Source organism: Mangifera indica, chromosome 13, assembly GCF_011075055.1.
Source record: "Mangifera indica cultivar Alphonso chromosome 13, CATAS_Mindica_2.1, whole genome shotgun sequence".
Taxonomy (NCBI): domain Eukaryota; kingdom Viridiplantae; phylum Streptophyta; class Magnoliopsida; order Sapindales; family Anacardiaceae; genus Mangifera; species Mangifera indica.
The window spans coordinates 10,603,956-10,621,933 of NC_058149.1; the positions used below are offsets into that span (position 1 = coordinate 10,603,956).

General features: G+C 26.9%; 1 long non-coding RNA gene across 2 annotated transcripts; it reads right to left on the reverse strand.

Moving 5' to 3' along the window:
• Positions 1–4,284: 4,284 nt before the first annotated feature.
• LOC123194125 lies at positions 4,285–6,931 on the reverse strand. 2 transcript variants are annotated; one of them, XR_006497229.1, is made up of 4 exons: positions 6,816–6,931; positions 6,392–6,535; positions 5,112–5,334; positions 4,285–4,723 (listed from the first exon to the last, which is right to left on the reverse strand). It is a non-coding gene; the product is annotated as an uncharacterized LOC123194125 (long non-coding RNA). The 2 variants fall into 2 exon arrangements; XR_006497228.1 differs by lacking the exon at positions 6,816–6,931 and having other exon boundaries at positions 6,392–6,662.
• Between the last annotated feature and the right edge of the window lie 11,047 nt (positions 6,932–17,978).

Sequence of the window (17,978 nt, forward strand, 5' to 3'; positions counted from 1 at the left end):
AGACTTCAAAAGTCAAACTACAATCACTTATCTATCTTCTTCGATAGGGCAAAAATCAAGTGAAGGCAGTCGAAGTTGGTGCCATTTCCATCCTCATCAATCTTCTCTTGGATAAATATGATAGGAGAGATTGTGAGATTATTCTAATAAAAACTAATATTCTTTACCAATGTGCCGAGGAAAGAGCTTAATTGTCAAAACACAAGGTGGGAATGACTATAATGTTAAAGAAGATACTTAGGGTTTTACATAGCACAATGTAGATTTTTCTTTCCATTTTGAAGTTCTTGGCAACTGTTGGTGTTCTTTTAAGAGATTTTATTGATTGGTGTTGTGGTAAAATTGTGTTTGGTGCTTTAAGTTGAATGTAGTAATAAGATGAAAGATAAAGCTAGAGAAATACTTAAAATGCATGCTAGGTCATTAGGGTCGACATGGAAGGAGATGTAATCACGATAACCACTAAATGAAATAGTTGAGGAATTAAATCCAAAAACCAATAAACTAATAATAGTCGAGCTTGATGGTGGCAAGGAAGAAAAAATTTCAAAAAGAACAAGAAAATAAAAAATAATAATTTTTAAAATTTTTAAAAATAAAAATGATGATTTTGTCTCGTGATTGTAGCTATTCTATTAATAATGCTAAATTTTGAGTGAAAAATTATCATTTATCTGATTACGGAGTGAAATAAGTGATTTTGAACTAAATTTTGGGTGGGAAAATGTAATTCACTCTCTTAAAAACGGTTGAATTGTACCAAAAATAATGAAAGTGGGTTGGTCATTGATTTGAAGGAGCCACATATTCCAGCATATACTTGTGGGATTTTCTTTTATATATTAATTTTAATTTTGGCAAGAAAGCTCCAACCCACCATAAAAAAACAATATGCCAAAAAAGTCACTTAAGGAAAGGAAACTAGAATTCCCTTACAATAATCACAAATTAAATAATAAAACCAACATGTTTGAAGTGACACATAAAAATGCCCACTACAATTACTTAGTGGGGTTCTCTTAGGCTCACGAGCCAACCAGCTCAGCCAATGATAAAGAAGAAGATGGGAGATGTTTCTGCATTTAACCATGCTGCTGCAGCATGTGATTAAGGGAAAGAAGTTATTAATTAATGCATGATTAGTGAGGAGGTCTATGGCTTTATGCTAAAAAGCTTACAAGCAAGCGTTCTTCTTTATTTCAGACGGTTTAAAGGTAAAGATAGAAACCAAACTTACCCATTAGAATTCCAAAAGTTAGGAAAATCAGTAAAATATTAGAATTTTTAAATAAAATATTTAAATTCAAGTTTATGTTATATTTATGAAATTTTAACTTATTTAATATAATAATTATAAATTCAATTATTATATTTCAGATTAATCACCCTAACCAATTCATACGGAAACCCTGATAAAAAAAAATTTACCCAAAAAAATTATTTGGAATAAAAGAACTAGCTTCTCTTGCTTGAAATACACTTACAAAGAATCAGTTGGCCACATGCAATGGAATCTACAGGTGAATTAAAGTAAGGCGCTACAAGTCCGCATAATCCCAAATCAATGAGTTACAACACCAAGAGACGTGTGACAAAAGTAATTCAATAATTTAACTTTTAATATTAATAGATTTACCGGATAATAAATATTATCAATATAATTTTAATTTTATTATCATTAATATAATAAATAATATAAAAAATATTTTAAAATAATTATTTTTAACATATTTAATTAAAATAATATTTTTTTATGACTATTATTATATGTATAAATAATAATATATCATCATATAATTAAATAATTAAAAATTAAATAATATTTAATCACATAATAACAAATTATTATTTATACATAAAATTATATATATAATAATATTATTTTTTTATTATATCTAATCAAATACATTAATTATACATATATTTATAAAAAAATTTGTACCACATATATAATAATAATAATAATAATTAATATTCAATAATATTTTTTTATAATATATATTTTTGGGGAAGCAAACATAACCTAACAATATAATGCATGCTAAATAATCCAACAAAATTTGGCTTTTGTCTTTTGTCAATATTCATTCACAAGAAAGTTTAACAAGTGTTGTCTCAATGTCAAGTGGTCCCCACATACGGACACCACGTGAGAGCATGCAATCACAGTCACAGTGACCTCTGCATAATCCTCAATTGGGATTTCGCTTTTACTTGCATGTTACAAAATCTCTGTTGCTTTGTTAAGGCTGAACAAACGGATGTTCTTTCTTCACCCAACTTAATCCTCAGGAAAATGTAAGAAAATGTTTTATGAAAGGCCAAACGACTATTTCCCACCCAAGGTTTGATGTTTTCTCAAAAGTCCCCCCTTTAACTATGGAAACACCAAATACACACCCATGGCCGATTAGATTTAACCAAACCCTAACGCCTGAAAATTTTATCTCCTTTTGCCCCCCTAAACTTTAAAAACTAAAATTTTCTCCCAGCTTAAGTTTTAAAAAATGACAGTTTCACCCTAGGGTTTGGTTTTGAAATCTCCGGCGACCGTTCCGGCTCCATTGCCGACGGCCTCTTCCTCCCGAAGCAGTCTCTCCTTCTGGCGAATGTTTTCCTCTCATTTGGAGGCTCGATCGACGTCGGTTTCGCCTTGGGAGACGAAGAACTTCGTCGGGGAAGACGAAGTTCTTCGTCTTCCCAGACGAAGACGACGGCGTCGGCTTCGTCTGGGGAGACGAAGAACTTCATCTCTCAAGGCGAAGCCGACACCGATCGAGCCTCCAAATGGGAGGAAAACATTCGCCGGAAGGAGAGGCTGCTTCGGGAGGGAGAGGTCGTTGGCAATGAAGCCGGAATGGTCGTCGGAGATTTCAAAATCAAACCCTAGGGTGAAACTGCCATTTTTTAAAACTTAGGCTGGGAAAAAATTTTAGTTTTTAAAGTTTAGGGGGGCAAAATTATATTCTATTTTAGTTTATTTTTAATATTATGGCAAAAATGACGATTTTACCCTTACCACAATTAGGGTTTGGTTAAATCTAACCGGTCATGGGTGGGTATTTGGTGTTTCCATTGTTAAAGGGGGGACTTTTCAGAAAACATCAAACCTTGGGTGGGAAATAGTCGTTTGGCCTTTATGAAACGTACAAGCGATTGAGTCTGGTCCCAAAGTCTTTAATTTCTAGGCCTCTCACCGGTGGACCACTAACAAATTTTAGCTTTATACCAACTTTTTCTTTTTTAAAAAATTTGGATCATGTCTGTATTTATTAAAATTTGAGATATAGTGATCAAACTCACAATCATTGTATCAAAAAAATTAGAGATTTGACACTAGTTTTACTATCTTGTAAAGTCATATTAGACCAACTTTAATTGTATAGAAAATAGAGATTTTATTTCCTATAAGATTATTCGAGTTTAATGTAACATGCACAAATAAAAACTCTCGTAATTATTCCAAGATATAAGAGCATAAATTCTAGAAAAATTGGGTTTTGCTATCACCAAAAACTGTCAAAATTTGTTCAAAATCTTCCAAAATTTGTCAATCTCTCTCGGTCAATGCCGAAGATCCAAACTAAAAGCTGTTTTTCAAAAATTTACCAACGGAAACCAAACCATTTTTCATATCTATCTCCAACTCGGTTACTTCTTTCTCAGTGATTGAATTTGTTGCTCTGCCTTTTTAATTGCAGTAGACTGTTTCATCCCTATTTAATTCCACCAGTTTAGGACCCCATTCATGGCCTAATACAGGAAGGCATTCAACACCGAAACCTTAACTTTCGAAGTTACCTACTCCCAAAGGGCACCTAACCTGAGCCATAATACAACTTCCAAAAGTCCCACTCTTCTTTTTGCTGGCCATAAATTGAATAGGTAGAACTAGCTTCAATTGTCCCAATCAGTTATAATGTTTAAATCGTGGGGCTTTCGTGACCCCTGTTCTAACAAATATGGTAGCGGGAAATATTATGAAAATTAAATTTTTGATCATCAAAACCCTAACCCTAAGATCTAAGGGTGTTATACGTATAACATAGAAGTGTTTCGAAACCAATTCTACGTTTAAAGGGTCTTTCATGTAAAGCCTTTAAATCAAATCAAACTGAAAAAACAATTTAACAAAATATCAAATTAAATCATTTGGTGTTTCAAATCAAAATAAACCGAACTTAAAAATTATAATTTAATCTGGTTTGGTTGGATTACAACTTGGGCCTATAAAATTTTGTTCTTGTAAATTTTTTGTAATTTATATAATAATAACAATCATTATAAAAGAAATTTGAAGAATTTTTCTGCTTAATAATGTGCCATGTGAAACATAGCAATACTTGAACATAATCCTCTCTGGCTTATAAGTGACCAATTATGCATGTCAAAGAGTCAGCCCTTAAAAAAAGCAATCATGGAAAAACTTCAGGCATGTTGTATCAAGCTTTCCAAACTTGGGCAAAAGTTCCTCTTTTAGATCTTTGCAGTTTTCCCATTTGTCGTTCAACTTCTGTACATACTGGATAGTACTGCCAAAGGCAGAGTGAATCAAAACTACATATTTTGGGCAAATCCACAGAGTCAAACAACAGCATATCACATGTACGAGGAACTGGCTATGCTTGACAACTCATTGTGATAATTCTGAAACTCAGATTAGTACGCTTTCTTATCAGCTTTTAGCAGCAGGATGAGGATTGCCTGAACAAGTAAAGTAAACCTGCAGAAATGTTGCATTATGCAGGCTGACTCAGAAGGAATAAGAAATTTATATCCACAAAATTCTTTCACTTCGTTTATAAATATAAGCACAATAAAATAAAATAAAACACCTATTTACTGAACATGCTTATCCATACTCATGTCTATGAGTGAGTTTGAATGTGTGCGTCATTATCCAATACTTACATTTGTGAAGCCAAGTTTACACCAATACTTGCACTTCTGCATTTTGTACACTACGAAGAAAGTGTATAGAAAGGTTTCTCTTATATTTTGATAGTAAACGTACCAAAAACCTTTAACAAAAATCATAAACATGCACACAAAAAAAGTTGTCCCAATGTGCACAGCAAAAGAGTAAGAATATCAATTAGACATGTGGATACCTGGTAAGAGAAAACCTTACTCAAATTCTCCAAGCCTTGTGTGGTGACTCTAATTTTCTCTTCTTCAGTCTATACTGCTGCAGAGAACTAAAACATGTCATACTTGCACCATTAACTTTCTTTCTTTGCTGGTCAACGGCCATTACCACACAGTCTCAAAAATATTCCCCATCTAAATTCACCATCTAAAACTTACACTGAATAGATTCCCTCCATCTGCAAACTGGAAAACACCATTCAATAACCATGCAGTGATTATCTAACTTGAATTAAAATAACAGTAGTCACGGGGAAATTAAACTCAAACAACTAACTATTTCAAGAATCTAAACTAGGTAAAGAGTCCAGCCAATGCAAAGAAGAATAAATAAACCATCAAACTATCTAGAAAAATAAATTATCTCTTCTTTTCCTACCAATGCTACACAAACATACATAAAACGTAATTAAATTTAAACGAACTAAATAAAACACCACCAAAAAATGTCCCTGACGATTGTTTGCTTCCTGATTTTAAGGTTAATATAAGAAGCGTGACTGTGGGCAGCACAAAGCAACACTGGGGTATTAATGTATTATTCATCAGCATTATTCCCCAAAAAATCAACAGCCAATGCTGCAAAATCAATAAGACTAACTGGCAGAATAATATAATGCGATTCAAGCACAGAATTTATTCAAGTGAGAAGGCTAATGGTATTCAGAAAAAAAAAAAAGCCAGCTTATTTTGTGTAGCTATAAACAAATGCTCCAAACACAAGAAATTAATTTTAAAAATTACCTGTGGCCACAGTCCAAATTTTCAGAGTTTCAAGTTTTCTACTCTCTGTCATTTCCTGTATTTTAACTTACCTCGAAAACAATGACAAACATCCCCACAGAGGCAACATAAACAAATGAATTATGAAACTATTGAAATTACAGAGCACTAAACAGAGGATCTCAACCAATGCGACAAACATAGCATCAAATACAGAATTTCCAAAAACAAAAAAATTCAACCTTAAAATAACCATTCAAAACGAAACGAAAGCACAAAAACAGAGAAGCAAAACAGAGTGAGCAAAAGACCAAAAAAAAATTGATTGTTTTTCCTTAAGCTAACTTTTTGGGAATAAAAAAAAAATCCAGATTCCAATGAGATTGTGACCAGAAAACAGAGACAAAATTGTTATTAAAATTAATAAAGAGGGAAGAGAAAATGCTTACAGCCCTAAAACACTAAACATTTCAATTTCAACAAACATAAACAGATAACATCAAATTGAAAAAGAGAGTACCTTGAACAGAACAGATTGAAGAATCGTCGACACTTCAATTTGGTTTGCGTCGTCGACGTCGTTGTCCCTTTCTGGAGTCTACACGGTCGTCGTCGGCCGGAGTCACGAGAAAGTATTAATGTCAGCTTTAGAGTGTCAAAAATCCTGAAGAGTGAAGAAGATTTCACTAAAGTTAGCCTTGAAAAATTAGGGCAAAACCCATGAAGAAGAGCGACGAAGATTTTCAGAAACAGAATGACAAAATGTCGACAATAACAAAAAGAGGTCGCTCTGGTTGTTTGTTTTTTTTTTTCAAAAACTTAAAAAAAAAAGGTTTTGATTTCATCCCCACCCAAAATCAAATAGCAAATTTTGGATTTTTTAGGACAAAATGCTTCACAATTTTAGAAAAATTCATAAATAAATGAGATAAAATGCTTTTCACCTCTAAATGATAGAAAAGGTGTTTCTCAATCATTTCTTCTAGGCCAAAGGAGTTAATCCCACCCAAGGTTTGGTGTAATTCCAGTGTTCCCCGGTAATCCATTTCATATTAAAACCGTCATTTTAATAATATTATTAATATATATATATAAATAATTTCATTCATTTTTTTTTTCATGTTTAAAAATTTAATATTTTTATTTTTATTAAATATTTTTAATTTTAAAAAATAATTTTTTAACTTTCACACGTAAAATGATTTTTCAAAACTGAAAATGTTTAGTAAAATAAAATTATTAATTTTCAAAATTTAAAAGAAAAAGAATTAAAATTATATATTTTTTAATATATAAAATGACAATTTTATTCTTACATCTAATTAAGATTTTTGAAAAAAATTAAATGATAGATAGAAATTTAAGTTTTTAAAACTTTATAGGTAGAAGTTGGAATTGCACTAAACAACCTTAGGTGGGAATAAGTCTTTTGGCCTTAATTCTATTATTAAAAAAAATTTATATTACAGTCACTATATCAGTAAATAAAAAATTTAATCTCAAAATATCGTTAAAAAAATTAAATTAACATATTCTTATACATAAAATTTCATCCATCGGTCACTTAACCTACTCTTTTAAACAAATTTTAAATCCATTCGCATCAAACTTTAAATCTTGTGAAGATCTAGCATACCTCGTACATTAGAAATATTATGTATCAAGCTATTAACCATAGTAATTTGAACACCTTCAACTCTCAATATTTTACATTTGTTATAATCGTCTATGTAAACACTCCGCCCCGCATGACTAACGAGTGTGAAACTAATTTATATGTGGTGGTGAAACTAACCCATATGTGGTGTCAAATGACATAAAGTAGTTGAAACATCAACTGATATTTTATATTATATAACAAATTTGATTGTTGGCACCATCGCATGTTGCGATTGTGTTATCGTATCGTCTCAACCAAACCTATAGTTGTAATGTAAACTAAATTACATATAAATATCGACTACAAGAAATTGAATGGGGATAATCAATTACTTGTTAAGGTTTTGAAAGAAAAAATGAGTAATATTATGTATACCTATTTTAGATATACAAATATATATATACGCGTATATATATTATCACATGATTGAGTATTATTTTATTTTTAATTCAAAATTCTTTAATTATATAATTAAATATATATATATATATATATATTTAAAATAAATATATATGGTTTGATGAGAGAAAATATTGTTTTAATTGATGAGTCCAATCAATGTATTAGATTTTGGGATGAGGTGATCAACTCTAAACTATTCATGCCCTAATATTTCGTATACGAGATTTATACTATTCAAACCTCTGGCCTTTTAGAAGGGAAAGTTTAAGATAATTCTTTATTATTTTAATAATCCATATTTTATTATTAATATTAATATGATTGATTTATAAGGTTATTGTTAGATTATAAATAATTATGCTAATATTTCATTGTCAAGGGTAATGTTGGGTAATTTGATTAGTATATCTACAGTAAATATTAAGCCAAGGTAATTTAATTTAATTTTAATTTTATTAATACTCATTAATTTTTAAAACAAAAATATTTTTATTATCAATTAAAATAACAAAATAAAAAATAAGAATCCGTTTAAAAAATATAGAGATAATAAAATAACAATTTAAATCATTAATTAATTAATTAATTTTATAATTTAATAACATGAAAAAATCTTAATATATTATTAAAATAGAAAATAAATACATAAAACAAATATTTAACATAAAACATACAAGATCAACTTAACACAATACTAATTTATATCAAATAACAATACTAATTACTAATTTATATTAAATAATATATTAATATTTTTTATTACTATTATTTTAACACAATAATTATTTATATATATATATATATATATTGTTAAATATAATAATAATTTATGCATACTAATTTTTTAACTAATTTATCTTTTTCATATAGTAAGGATGTATTTAATTTAAGTAATATTTTATTACTAAAAACAAAATATTATCAAAAAATAAATTACCCGAATATTACTAAGATATTATTTTATTTAAATATTCTTAAATATAATTATTCTAAAATATCATTCATGTTACTTGTTATATTAATTAGAAATAAATATATTTTTACCATAAAAAATTAATAAATAAATATAAATATATAACAAAATAATAATATATTTAAGAAGAAATTGATGATAAAATTATATTTTATATTATCTATAACATAATTAATAATAAAAAATATTAAATTTTTTTATTATTTATAAATGAAATAAAATAATATAAAAAATAAAGTATATAATTTTTTTTATCTTTTAATTCAAACCTCCCCCCCATGTTTATTTAAATTAAACTAAAATTAATTATATAATAATATATTATTATTTATAGGCCAAAGGAGTATTTCCCACCCAAAGATTATTGTTTTCCCAAGTATATTCTCTTTAATTTTAAAAATCTCAAATATTCACTTATGAGCAGTTAAATTTAACAGTAATAAGGATAAAATCGTCATTTTATCTATAATATTAAAAATAAACTAAAATATAATCTTTTTTTCTCCCTTAAACTTTGAAAACTAAAAGTTTTCCCATAACTGAAGTTTTAAAAAATGACAGTTTCCCCTTAAGGTTTGGTTTCCAGATCTCTGACACTAAATTCGGTAATATTGTTCGTTGTCTATCCCTCTCGAAGCTTCTTCTCCCTCCGACGGTCTCTCTCTATCCATTTGGACGTCCTTTCGACGTTGATCTTTTTCTAAAAGAAGAAGCTCTTCATCTCCTGTCGTCTTTCAAGTCTTATTCAACGTCAATTGGGTATCCAAATGGGTAAAAAGAGACCGTCAGAGGAAGAGAAAGCTTTGAAAAGGATAAACGACCAACAACGAGACTGAATTTGATATCAGAGATCTAAAAACCAAATTATAGGAGAAAACTGTCATTTTTTAAAATTTAGATTGAGAAAAAAATTTTAGTTTTTAAAGTTAAAAAAAAAAGAGATAAAATTTTAAAAAATTAGAATTTTGTTAAATTTAATTACTTATAAATGAATGTTAAACATTTTTAAAGTTAAAGGTGGGATTCTTAAAAAAATATCAATCCTTGGGCCGGCGGGGGTGCACATAAAAATTTCTCGGTCTACTTAGAATTACAATAGATGGCAAAACACGTGGAATTGGTTTGAGGAAGGGTGGGAATTAGTGATTGGGTGGGCCATACTGGGGCGACAGAGACTGCCAATTTCATATTCATTGACAAGTCAAAGTCTACCGATACTGACTTTAATGAGGGGCAAAAATCAACACGCGAGACACGAGGGTCTGAATGTGAATGAATGAATGTACGACCGACCCTTCAGCGTTAATATCATCACTGGCTGCTAATTTTTTTAATTCTTTTTTAACGGGATAACCACTATCTTCAACTACATTTATCCTGAAAAAAATTTATTATGATAGTTAAATTTTATATTAAATATTATATTGTACCCTATTATATAATATAATTTTTAAATAAAATAATAATAAAATTTAATTTGATATATCTTATAATATATATTATTATTTTATATTATATTGTATTATAAAATATGTATTATATATTATATAATATTAATAATTATACTTTTTATCTTCACCTTTTAAAAAAGATTTTCTTTTTTTAAACAATTTGTTAATAAAAAATTTAAATATTAAAATAAAATACTGAAAACGAAAACACTTTTAATAACTGATTTTTAAAACTTTATTATATTATTTATACACCCTTTTATCAATTATTTTTTATTGATAATTTTTGTCTAACTTATAATAGCCTTCGCTTGTCACGAATGATCGGGAACTTTGTTATTTGTTGCACCGCCCTCACTAATAACACTAGAACAATTGTACTTTAGTTTAATTAATCTCCTTAATATTGTCTTTCCAAGAAGCTTAGATCCCTTCGTTATGTAAAATCAAGAGTAAAAGGTTGAATCCACCCATGCTGCTCCTCGGAGAAACTTATATTTTTCCAGTTTTTTTAAAGTTACAAAGTCAGATAAAAAAAATAAGCCTAAAGTATGATTCTTTAATTTGATTAATCTGACATAAATAAAAATTTTAAAACGAGTTTAAATTAAATTTAGATTCAAACTTAAACAAACTAAGTCTAATTTAATCGACTTAATTGACTAACATACTCATTATTGACTTTGATGGAAAATTTATAATGTAAATTTTATAATTTTAATTTATATTTAATATAAATATCTTTTCTAAAGTTTAAAGGGTGATAGCATGAGACAAAAATCAAATAGAAAATAGTGTTCTTCCTTAAGAATATATTTTCTTTCACAATAAAATTATATGTATATATTTTTAATATATAATTTATAGATATAAATAATATATTATTATATGATTAAGTATTATTTTAATTTTAATTCAAAATCATCGAATTTCGTAATAATATATCATCTATATATATAAATTATATATAAAAAATATAAACACATAACATTATTTTATTTTTAAGCAATAAATTAAGGGTATATATATTTTATACATAATTTGGATACATATAATTATTATTGTGTGATTGAATAATAATTTTTAATTAAATATAAAATAATATTTAATTATATATGATAATATATAATTTATTTATTTAAATTTTGTTTATATATATATATATATATATATATATATATATATATATATTATAGTACTATTTTTCAAGATTAAATCTTACAGATTGGGTTGGCAAATTGTCATCAAATTTCTAATTAGAAATCTTAGAACCATCATTTAACGTCTAGACTAAGTCGGTTTACTAAATTTATTTCTGACTACCCATTTATTTAGTATTTTATTTGATTTTTGTGACCATTCATAAGAAAATCGTGTTTCGCGGAAAGACGGAAGCATTTTCCATGTAATTATTAGATTAAGTAGGGGTAATTAGGGAAAATTAATCATTCCTTTAATTATGACTAAAGCCTTTTATTGAAAAGTCAGTGTGAAATGTCTTTTATCACCATCATGACCAGATTACTGTCGTTCTGAAGTCGAATTTAATCTTTAAAAATGATTCAAAGGAACTTGAATTATCTTTGAATTTCAAATTTTTGCCAATCGGAATATGCTTTAGAACCGAATCACAATATTATTTCAATCCAAATATTTGTTCTCGTTTTATAATCAAGGGGATGATGAATTTTCTTTTCTGAATGTCAGGGTGGTACTAATAATTTTTTAAATATCAGGGGTGATTTTGGCATAATGACCCCAAAATTAGCATTCAAGTCAAGTTTCAGTTTTTTAAACCTTAAGGGTGGGATTAACTAACCCGTCATTTTCAACACCTAAAACAATAATTTAAAATTCCGATGATTTCTGAAAAGGTGTGCAATATAAAATACAAATTTAAATATCAATTATGATGTAGACCTGCCACGGGCCGGTTTGGCTAATAAATTGGATCGAAACTATTCTGGATAAAACTAAAATTGGAACCAGAATCGAAATTAGATTTTGACAGTTTGATTTCGATTTATATAATTTTAAATCGTAAAACCATCGATTCACATCCGATTTATGAATCGACAGTTTACATTCTTCTAAACCGATATTTTTTTATTTTTTTAAAAAAGGAACCGTTGGTTCCTACTCAAATTTTTTTGCAGAGGAGGTCCCCTGCATATTTTCTAAATTTTGTTTCACCCCCCATTTTTGAATTTTTTTTAAAAAAATTTCCTATATATATTCATTCAATCTCTCAACTCTCTCACACTAAATCTTTCAAACTCTTTCATTTACTTTCATTCTTATCCTTTCAATTCTTAATACTCTCTCAATCTTTTAATTAAAATTTTTCAAATTTAATTAAATTTTTTCTTTATTTTTTATTAATTTCAATTTCAATTTCAATTTTTATTATACAATTCATAATTAATTATAGAATTTATTCTTATAATTAATTTGATTTTTTATTTTTTATTTATTCCTATAATTAATTTTATTTATTATTTTTTATTATCTTTCATAATTATATAAATTTATTTATATAATTAAATTTATTTATTCATAATTAATCAATAGTCGAATTACGCTAACAAGATATAAAAGTAGACTTCAATAAAGAATCGCTTGATTTAACTACGAATAATTTGATGACGAAAAATAATAGTCAAGATAGCGGAGGTGAATGATAAAGTAAGGGGATATTGTCGGCTATTGGGTATGCAAAGATAAGAGAACTACGTAGGTTTTGATTCTTCTAAACCCCAAGAAGATACGTAGGAAGCTTAATTGAAAAATTAAGTCCAAGTCTTTCTTTTAATTTTCAATTATTGTAATTAATAATTTAAAAATAAAATCAATATCATATATTAGAATTGACGGTTCAATGTCGGTTTTGAACCGGAACCATCGATTCCAAACTAGGGTCATGAATCGAAACTGTTGGTTTCGAACCGGTTACAAACCATTCTATTACGGTTTCAGTTCAAAATCCTTATTTTTTTGAATCATGAACCGACGGTTTCGAATCAAAACCGTCAGTTCATGAACCATGGCCAAGACTAGTATTATTATATAATTGAGTATTATTTTATATTTAATTTTAAAATCATCGATTATATAATAACACATTATTATGATAATCAAATTTATACTAAAAATATATATATAATTGTATCATTTCTAAAATATTTAGAGCATTCTGGATATTTTATCACCCTAATATAATACAAACAAAATTTACTAATTTAACAAATTGCAATTTGATGAGAGTTCATGTTATACCATATTCTTCTACTTGAATGATATCTTCTTGAGAAGCATCACTCATATTGTTTTTTTTAGTTTAATTAGAATGAAAATAAATCATTGAAATCATATTTAAATTGAAAACTTCTAAATATTTTTATTTGAATACAATTTATTCTCTCAAGTAATATAAATATAAAGAACTAATACACATACCACTATGACTACATATATGCATGATACATGACTATTAATTATTTACACTTTTTCTCGTACATATCCTTTTGAAGATACTTTATAATTTTAACTAATAACAATATCGTAAATGTAGATTTTCTTATCTTTAGATTGATTGTGTGTTTGTGTTTTGTTAAATACAAAAATAGTGGGACAATATCGTATATTTATATTTTCTTATTACTTTATTTTAACGTATATTTATTCAAACTAAAGAACATGTGTAGGATCACAATACATTGTATATTTTTATTCTTTTTAACAAGTGATTAATATTTTCTTATTTAAGATTTGACTTTAAAATACTTTTTTACCTATTAAATGCATAAATCACATTTTTTTCATCCAAAATTTAACTTTTTTAATGAAAAATAATTATGACACACCGTTAAAAAAGTTAAATTACCATATTAACTATTTTACTTTTAAAATTTATCATATCACCTAAAATTAATAAAATTTTAAAAATATATCTTTAGATATTGAATTTGCGTTAACACTAGTTTTGCTCCTTCCCCTTTCACTTTCACCATTTTCTTCTTAGGTGGTATGTGTTGCCCTGACAAACAGTTTAAAAAGTCTGGTTCACACCCCCACCTCTACTATCACCATTAAGTTGCCAACCTACGCTCCCAACCTTGTAAGCCACCCTTTTTCCCATAACCCAGTATCTCTTTCTTCTCTATGACATGCAACTTTGCCCAACCCACCTCTTCACTATCCCAACAAATGACCTCCATTGCCCAATTATCCTCCCTCACATTTCACTCCTACTTAGTGTTCGGCCAAAATCAAATTGTCCCAGTTTTAAAAGTTGAACTCAACTTGATTTGTTAAACTCAAATTAGAGCCAAGTTTGAGATAGGGGGTCAACTCATTTTAGAAATTGAGCCAAAATTGAGATACAAGGGGTTTGACTTGTTTGGTTTACAAGTTAGGGATGATTCAATTCGATTTGAATTTAACTTACGACTTAATTAAAATTATATTAGATAATTATCAAAATGATATTATTTTATCAATTATTAATAGAATACCATTGTTTTATTAATGAGCGGCAAACTCAAATTACAAATTCAAGTTGTAAATTTGACCTTTTAACTGGAGTTGCAAATCATTTTTATTTTAGTTGAATTTGAGTTATTTTTAATTTTAACTTGATGAACTTAAATAGAGTTTTTTTTTCATATAAGTTAAACTTGGGTCAATAAATATTTAGACTTGGTTTGATTTGGATCTACCCATGCTCTTACTCTCACATTTCAACTTTTTTTTTTCTCAAATTCGATATTTCATTTTAATTTGCTCCAAATAGTAAAAAATGGAAGAGGCGGAAGCCTAATCCTAAAAATCCAGAGCTAAAAGACAACAACACAATGAATGAAGACAAAGAATAAGACAATGATAATGAAATAGAAAATCACAGTGATAATCATAATAATAATATGAACAATAACAACTTGTAAAATATTATGACAATGTTAGATTGATTAGATAAAAAACGAGAGTGAGGTTGTGATCGACAATGGGACACATATTTATGGGATGCGTCGAGTTTGGCTAGCGATAAGAGTCACAATCAAGAACAAGAACAAGGTCTTGACCAATGATAGTTCGGTTAGCGCAATGCTGGATCCAACGAGGGTCGGTGGTGATGGAATGGGAATGCAGTGTTTGTGTGTTTGCTGTTCCACAAATTACGGAAGAAAAAGGGATTACATCATTATTTAAAATGTTATAGTGACATGTAAACGACACAATTTTTTATTTATTTTTTTTAAAATTAAATGATAGTGAAACTTTCCGCGACCATTTTGACAGATACCATGTGTTCATACGTATAATAAATAAATAAAATATGATGAGACCTGTCAGCCTATCATACATTAACAGATACCATCTGTTCGTACATACAATAAATAAATAAAACAAGATCAGGCATATCATTGACTGGCGCATTTAATGACTATTTAATCTATATAAATGTAGCAGACGTAATAGTGTGAATTTAATGAGAGAAAAAGATTTTAGGTGTAAATAATATATATATATATATATATATATATATATATATATATATATAAAATATTGTATAAATAATAATATATTATTTTATAATTAAATAATTTTAAATTAAAAATAAATAAAAATAATTATTTTTATTTAAAATTTACTTTTTTCTCAAATTTTTATTTATTAAATTTAAAAAAAATCTAAATACTCATTTATTTATTAATTTTAATTGTTACTGTAAGGTTAAAATTTTTATTTTGAAACTTTATTTATATAAAAAATAATTTATCTTCATTTTTTACTTTAATTTTGAAAAGTAATAAATTTTTTCTTAACTTAAGTTTAAAAAAATATTTTTTCACTTCCACCATATAAAATTTTCATATTTTAGAATTAACGTAATTTATCTCAAAATTCAAAATATTATATTTACCCCTAAACATTTATTTCTTTTTTCGACAATCGTTTTTTTCTGTGATTGTCATTGGTACATCATCAATTCCATCACTGGTAAACTTTTTCTTTAACCTTGATGGTTTTTCGATGCGAAAACCACCAATAATCTAATTGAAGAGATCGAATGATCAAACTGTTTTGTGTGTTAGTCGATGCACAGAAATGCTAGTCGACATCGTGAGACCTGTACAATTCATCATTCATGCAACATCATCTAACTTTTTTGTGTATTTATTAATATAGTGATGTGTTATTATTTATGTATATAATTATATATATTATTTATATATATAATGTTATTATTAATATTATAGTGTAGTCCTTTAAGTTTACCATTTAAATTAGAAGAAATTTTATTAAGAATTTTATATGGTCGCACTATCTACTGGTAATTATATTATTATATTTAGGGTCCGTTTGATTGAGAGATTTAAAAATTACGTTGATAATATATATTTTATTACTTTCATTACCTTATTTAGTTTGTGAAGTAATAAAAGATTTCAATACTCTTTCATTATCAATAATGATGTGATAAATAATTTAAGAGTTAATCTGATTACTACATTTATCATAGGTATGAAAATATTAATATGGGAATAATAATTATTATTACTATTTTATCTTTACTTATTAAATTTTTAAGGTAAAATTACCTTTCATTTTTAATTAAAATAATAAATAATATGAAAAATAATTTTTAAATATATAAATATTTTAAATAAAAAATAAAATAATCTATTAAGGTTCTTTTATTACTTATAATTAAATATAATAATAAATTTATATTCAATAATTTTTAAAATAATATTTTAATTTTAATAAAAAATTTTCTTAAACCAAACGCTCACTTAAAGGCAGGGGTCTTTCATTTTCATACATAAAATAAGTCTCTATTTTCTATCATTTTTGTTTTAAGATTTGAAAATATTATTTTAATCATTACCATGCCGTCGACATAGTTCATTAATATTACCCCATATTTATATTTCTTCCAAATGAATTTGTGAGCCAGCCCGCAGAAAGGTCATATCAGATAAGGAAAGAAGGATGAGAGCTCATCTGTGGAGCGGTCAAAGGAAGAGATTCTAACTACAAGAGACTGCCACACGAGACAACTGTTCAAATTTCGTCTTCATATTTTAATATTAAAATTTTAATTAATTTATTATATTATTATAAAATCAATAATTAAAATAAAATTTTATTTATTTAATACAATTTATTTTGTTTTAAATCAGCACACGTCAAATTTAACTATTTTAATAAGATTTTTAATTATTTTTGTATCAAAAAAATTACCCAAAAAAAGAGAAAAAATACTTTTTATAAGATGGATATTACATCCAAATGAATCATTAAAAAAAAAGAATAAATTTTTAAAATATAAAAGTAATATTTTAAATTAAAAAACCTTAAATAATAAACTGAAAAATAAATTTTTTAAAATTAAATTAGAAAAATTATTAATTTTCACAATTAAAATAAAAATTGCAAATATTACAAACTACCGCAAATAACCCTACAACCAATGTTTAACTATACGTGTATATATATATATTTATATATTATAGACACACGAACTATCTCCTTCCACGTTCAAACTCCAGTTCTTCTTCAAAACTTACTACGCTCTTCTTCTTCTTCCTTTATCTGCAACTCAACAAACACAACC